A 7500-nucleotide genomic window follows, 5' to 3' on the forward strand; every position below is an offset into this window, starting at 1 on the left:
AGAAAACCAGTTACGAGCAGCAGAGGACAGGCCGATATCTTGCAGCTTTAACAAAAGGATTTCGTGATTAAGACTGTCGAAAGCCTTGCTCATATCCAATAGGACTAACGCAGTGAATTTCTGCTTATCATTTGCTTCCAGAATAACGTCGGTCGTTTCTATGAGAGACGTTTCTGTTGAATGAAATCGATGGTTCCACTTTGCTCAGTTTTGATTCTAAAAATGCCATAAATTGGTTCAAAGCCACTTTTTCGCACACTTTTGAACAGTAGGCAAACGTGAAACATGTCTGTTGTTGTTTGGTTTTTCATGGTCTCCTTCCTTTGGAATAGGTGTGACTTCAGCCATTTTCCAAAGCGAAGGAAATGTTCCTGTAACAAAGGATGCACTGATAATTGACGTTAGTGTTGGTAGTATAACAGGAAGGCTATCTTTAACGACTCGCATTGAGATTTTATCGATCTCAGGGGCTTTATTTGTCGGCATTGCTGAAACGATATCTTGGATTTGTTTACATTCCACAGTATGAAATGCAAATTGTTCTGATTCACCGCGCGCTCTTATCGACGGTTGCTTGGCCAACTGAAGAGAAGAAAGTATTAAATTTATTTGCAACTGATTTGTCATCTTTACTGAAAGTTCTTTGGTTCCTCGATTTCTTTGGAATACAAGATCGAAGAGTCTTTGTAACGGGGATTGTTTGGATTCTTGTTAATTTGTTCTGCAACATACTCTCGTTCTGCTATTTTCAGTTCTCTCTTTACTTCTTGCCTGAGGGATTTATATGAGGCCCAAGCAAGAGGGTCTTTAGTTTTCCGCGCTTGTGTGCGCCACTTATCCCTTGTCTTCATGAGGCCACGAATTTCATCCGTCACGAATGGGTTAGCACGGTTCCTGACTTTCATCTTTACGATGGGTGCGTGTCGATCCAATACTTCATTGAACAACAAGTTGAAAGCATCGAGTCGGTCTTCCAAGTCGTCAGAACAGTCGACAACAGACCAGGGCACACTTGACATGTCGCTAAGAAATTCTTGATGATCTTAGGGTTTGAAGCTTCTTGCAGTTACGTAAACAGGCTCGGTTCGTTCTTTCTTCAGCTTTAGTGTCACCTGTTAGTGTGGCACAAATATTAATTCATGATCAATTATGGAGAGGGGAACGACTTTCGTTTCATTACCAGATTTCCGTTTGTGGCAAGTAGGACGTCAATTAAGGTTTGTGAATTTTGAGTTATTTTTGTTGGATGAGTAATCAGATGCAATAGGTTGAAAGAAGAATAAACAGAAGCTCGTGAGAGCTTGCATGGCAAGCCGGATCATTGTCGTTCAACATATTACAGTTTAAGAGCATGTCCACCAAAGGACCAGGCAGAGGTGATACATGCCACCCCTTCACACCGCCATGAGACTCGATAGCTGCCTTCATAGAAGCTACGGTTTCCACATCTTCTCTCTCGTTCACAAATCGCCCAATGTGACTCTTTATTTGGGCATCAAAACTCTCTCGGAACCGTCTTTACGTATAAAATACTCTTTTGTTACCATAACGAACTAACAGATAACTGACTCACTTGTTGGTTCTTCCGGTGATAACGAGAATCGCTCGTGCGCTTGGTGCTATCAGCCTGCTCCATGGGTAGGTCTGCTTAACTTTGTTCCTCGCTGTGCTCCTGGGGTGGTGAGACATTTGCTGGGAATTTCATAGCAGCTTGATGATTCCCACGACAATTTCTACAAATGAGATCAATTATTTGTTAGGCAGATCTTGAACACCGACTGGTAATCGAGCCCACAATCCATGAAAACAAATCAAGGTAGGAATTCATACTGTAGGTGGATTCGAAGGATAAAGAGACAAAGCATTTACCTGCTCCAGCCGGGACAACAACATTCCATCTACTCTTTGACATTCGCGGGTTAGCACCCCTCTCTCTCTCAGGCAGCGTTTACACGAACGCGGTTTCATTTGTAACCGCATCGGTTTCGATGCGGTTACATCTTTTGTTTACACCACACTGATCGAGACTGTTGCCGAAACCGTGTCGATTTGAAACCCCTGCCAAAAGTGGAGCGTTTTCAAAACGATGCGGTTTCATCTGTCTTGTAAACAGCGAAACCGCATCAATTTGAATATGGTTGCTATTTTGGCGTGAGATTTGCATTGTTCTATTCGAAACAAGTGAATTTAGCACGTAGTGGAGCGCTCGTTTGTGCCATGACGACTTTGATTTACTGGCGAAAACGATTCCGTTTAAACACTTCCAAACCGCATCGATTTTGACGCGGTTTCGAAGTCATGAAACCTTGTCGATGTGAAACCATGTTCGTGTAAATGCTGCCTTACCCTTACGATTTCCATGGAGTGGATGATGACATTTTATCGACACCTTGAACTTAACGGCTGACTGATCCCGGTGTTTTGGACGAATATTAACGGGGCGCACGTAGCGCAGGGGATATCGTTCGCGGACTGCATTTCAGCGCTCCGGGTTCGAATCCCAGCTCGTGCGTTCCAAAGTTCACTCAGCTTTCCATCCATTCGTAGTGAGTAAAATGAGTACCAGCATTACTGGGGATAAGTTGTGCGTGCAACAGGTAAGGAGTGGCGCCCACGCCTGCAGTGAGTTACGGTAGATGCCGTACATTGAATTGTAGAGGGGGTCGTTACCCGGGATAAGCAGGGGTCAGTTACCAGGGGTCAGTGTTTTTGTCGTAATCACTCTGATGTTACGTTTCACCTGTTCAGTTTTATCCATATCGTTCGTCAAATACTTCTAATATAAGTAGAGCGAAAATTTAGGCAATAATTATTACTAGATTTGAACAAAACGATTCCTTTTGCTGCGACTCATCTTGTGCGCCTTGTGATACCCAGACTCCTCTCCACATTTCAAAACTTGGGTACTAAGCACTAATTCGTATCGTTTCAATGTGGCGTACGAATTTCAATGCCATGGAGTGTTCAGGTGAAGCAATAATGTTAACAAGACAGTATTTCAAGTTTAAGAAGAGTGAATTAGGAAGACGAGAAGGTATAACAAGTGAAATTTTGTTACCTTAAGACTTTTAAATGCATATGAAGGTTCACAGCAACCGCTGTATCAGTGTTCTGAAGTCGCACTTGTTTGTCTTTGTTTTTATACCAATTAGAACTTCACTGGAACCTCTAACTTTATTTTCTTTATGTTACTTTTCAAAATTTGAACTTTCATCTTGAGGTTATGCCTTATCTGGGGGTGCGGTTTATAAAGGAACTTTTGTGACGTTAATTATTAAACTAAGATCTTGTGCAAGATGTAAAGGGTTTGAGCTCGATCTGCGAACAAAACATAGCAGGTCCCAAATTTTTTTTAAATAATCCGTACAGGCCAAAGGTGGAATTAAACCGTGATGTAGGTAGCTCTTTGGAAAGGACTTGGCCACTGGAGATACTTGGCCGCAAAATCACTATAGTTTGCTATGCCATTTTACATTGGGTAGTTATTAACTTGCATTGATTACAGGTAATTAATCAAATTACATGAAACTCCCGTATATAACTCACGAAGGACATATTTACACCTGTGTGAAGCCACAATGGAATTGGATGAATTGCTCAGGTTTAAGAGCCCCTTACTTTTACCCTTATTTAGTGTAGTATTTAAAGAAATTTATGTAAAAAAAGTAGGGGGTGGTGTAACTCCCCCCAGAAAATTGCAATTGTTAAACCGTTTTGGCTCTTGGAGTTATTGGGTATGCCCTTCAATCTGGCCAAGTTTCAGTGAAATCGGTGAGATGGCATGTATCACCTCTGCCTGGTCCTTTGGTGGACATGCTCTGAAGTCCCCTAAAATTAAAATTGGTTTGTTTAGTGGAAGTGCTTGAAAAAGAGTTTCGCTTAAATCTGGATTAAAGCATGAGGTGTTTGTGTCTGGTGGCTTGTAGACAGTGCACACTAAGAAACACCTCGAGTTTCTGATCAGAATTTTCACCCACAACATATGCATACCAGAAGCAGCAATGTAAGATAGTTCGTGTAAGCATCCACCAGTTTGGATGTTTCTGTCGAGTCGATGAAAATGAAAGTCGGGAAATTCCACTTCTATATCTGAGACTGTGCTGTCAAGCCATGTTTTACTAACAGCGAAAATGTCTAACTTGTTTGCACGTACAGCTTCTTTCGCAAGTATGTAGTGTTCGCGGTTCTTTAAAGAAAGGATGTTCATGCAGATGTGCAATCTTGATGTTGTGTAAAGGATCGGATTGACGACAACGATTCCGTTTATCAAATTTAGTAGAAACGGATGTCCTGTTTGGTCCTGGGTTTGGGCACATAGACCCGCTTATAACAAGTCTTACAAGTTGAAAACTTGAAGTAGAGTTCGTGTAGCGGTGGATACGGGAAGCAAAATAGTCTTTGCCGCGGGATGTTTCTAAAACGAAGACCCAAAAACGAAGACCTAAGACCTAAGACCCTTTATCTAAAACGAAGACCCTGTGATCTAAAACGAAGACCCTGTGATCTAGAACGAAGACCCTGTGATCTAGAACGAAGACCATTTGCTTTCTCACCCAAGCAAACTGTTTTTTAGACAAATGGTAAACGCCTTCTGTCATCTATACATCAATAACATGACTAAAAGTGACAACTATGACAGCTGTAACGGGACAGATTTTGTTTCTAAAACTAAGACCCAAAAACGAAGACCTAAGACTAGACTTGGTATCCGTTCTTTGGAAATCCTAAATATCGCTTTGTTTGTCTCCATACATTCCCTGTAATTTTGTGCCTTTGGAATTACAGGTAATGTATGGCAGAAACTCTTTTTAATAAAATAATTTCTACAATAGCCATTCTCTTCAAATGTATTCTGCCGCAACACTGAGCGCATATCTTCTGTTTTGGAAAATTAAAAAAAAAACAGTGAAGCATGCGCATTGCATTCCTTTCCTGTGCTTTAAATATGGCCGCAACATGAAGGATTATAGGGGAAAATATAAACTTTCGATCATACCTCAAGTTAGCCGAAGAATTATCCGCCTCCCCACGTCTACATCTTCTCAGTAAGAACGTGGCTTTATGTCATGTTAAATTGGCGATATGCCGAGCTCCCTAAATAGGTTCGTGAGTTGCCATATACATAAGGGTTTCTTTGGCATACTGAGATCTGTAATCCTACCTAGGTGCCTTTCTTTAACCCCAAAAAATGGTCAGCAGACGTCTGTGTTTTCTCCTTCCCCACGTCTAGTTTGCTTAAGGTGGCGTTTATCTTCGTTTTTGTAGGGTTTTAGAAGACTAAATTCTTCGTCAAACCAGTTCATTTTTCTATAAAATATAAGGATTTTATAAAGTGACATTCTGCGCCCTTACTGCTTAAAATGATCGAAGAAGAAGCCGTTCTTGAGACCTTTTTGAAACCGTAACATCTTTCGATCAGCCACCATTTTACAAAGCTGTAAAAAGCTTTACCGCTGCTCTAGCATATCAAGGCCTCACAAAAGACGCTTAATGCGACAAGGGAAATGATGTAGTTTGTGGGACGGGTTGAGAATGGTTGCGAAATTTCCGTTACACCCCGTCGAAATATGTATGTACAAATAAAGATTATATTATTTAATTCTTGTTCAGTGTTGCTTAAATATCACAATGTTTGATATTGCCCCTCTGGAGTCATTTTTACAATGGAAATTATCAATTGAAACCCCCTCATTAGCATATGCTGGTAAGGCTGAAACCAAGACAGTCTTGTTTGCACTGGAAATCGCTTATCATTTATTTAAAGCATGGCACAGTTTCCTGAAGAAGAAACCTGGCCAAAATACGAAGCATTGTGCTAGCCAGGAGCCGTCAACATCAACAGTCTTCCAAGATGAAGCTGAGACACATTATTCTTACACTGACATCTTGGAGATGTCTATCCCTGGTAATTGTTTCTGTATAAGTGAAGACCAATTAGTTAGGGATGATATTCACAGCCGTCTTCAAAAAATAGTAAGAGCTGTTGCCAACAAGTACTCCAAGACAAAGGGGGAAAAAAGAAAATCCTTGAACAACAAAACAAGAAAATTCCATATCTTTGAAGGGCAAACAGCATCTCTGTCAGAATTAAAAAGGGAACTTGATCTTATGAAAGATGAACTGAAAGAGTGGAAAGCAAAGTACACCAATTTAGAGCTGGAACTTAAAATCCTATATGAAGAGATGCAGAAAGCACTCAAGGAAAAAGGTGATTAAATTGAAAATGTACAATCAATTAATAGAGATCTTCTGAATTACATTCAAATCCTTGAGGAAAATGAAAATGTCTCCTACAAAGGGAAGAACATTTCAGAAGTTCAAAACAAGTCACGAACACTAAACACCTTTTTATCGAGAGCTCAAAATGCCATATGGTATTCCAACTCGTTTGGTCTTCAAGTCCAACGCATGGTTGTTGCTGAAACCAAGACCGGTGCACTGCATACTGTAGAATATCATGAATACTTTTCATCCTTTTGAACTTCCTCACAAACCTTTGAATTTCTCTCCGTCTTGTCCTGATTACCCACGATGCACTCAAGAGCGTGAACTCGTCTATTCTGTCTAAGTAGCTACAAATGAGTTCGGTAGGGGAACTACAGGCAGAAACTTTAGGTCGACCTGGGTTGTTCGGTTTATGAATTTTTGGCAAGAAGTGAATGCACGAAGTTCCCTATTAGGATGGTGATGATGAGATTAGTTGCAGTGTCCGGTAACTCTTGATTGATTATAAGATTCTGAATGGTGTCTTTGACAAGTTTTTGATTTGTGGAGGTGAGGTCTTTCTCGACTTTGGCATAAAACGAAGGGTCAGAAAGTAAAGATCAGACCGCCAGACAACTACCGACACTACCGCGCCGCCTTTGTCGGGCCGATTTGACAACTATGTCATTGCGTTTACTAAGATTTTTATGCGCCGCCCACTCTTCCGCGGAAAGGTTGGAAAATTTAGAGTTACGATTGAATTTAAGTTTGTGAATGTCATGACGGCATTTTTTGGTGAAAAAATCTAAAGAGGCAAATTGTCCCTCTGGGGGAGTCCATTTAGATTTGCGAACTTGAAGTGTGTCAAAAATATCTTTGTCCGAAGTGTCCGAATCATCCTCTTTGTCATGGGCAAAGGCTTTTAAATGAACGCGGCGAAGGAATTTTTAAACGTCTTGCTTAATAGAAAAATCATTGGTGCGTTTGGCAATAGGGGCAAAATTTAGGCCCTTGCTGAGAACAGATTTCTCTGAGTCAGTAAGCGGAAGATTTTCTGGAATTGTAACTAAAATATTATGGCTATTTATTATATGAATGAAGGGGGTAGTTTCTAAAGAAACTGTGGTGCTGCGTCGGTGGGGAAGTAGTATACAAAAATTTGGTTTTATCAACGGAGTTGATGATGTAAATTGGCCACCGTACAGAGATTCTAAAAGCTGACGTTTCGAGCGTTAGCCCTTCGTCAGAGCGAATCGAGGAATTATGGGTTACGTGTAGTTTTTATAGTAGAGTAGG

This window comes from Montipora capricornis, chromosome 10, assembly GCF_036669925.1.
Source record: "Montipora capricornis isolate CH-2021 chromosome 10, ASM3666992v2, whole genome shotgun sequence".
NCBI classification, from domain to species: Eukaryota; Metazoa; Cnidaria; class Anthozoa; order Scleractinia; family Acroporidae; genus Montipora; species Montipora capricornis.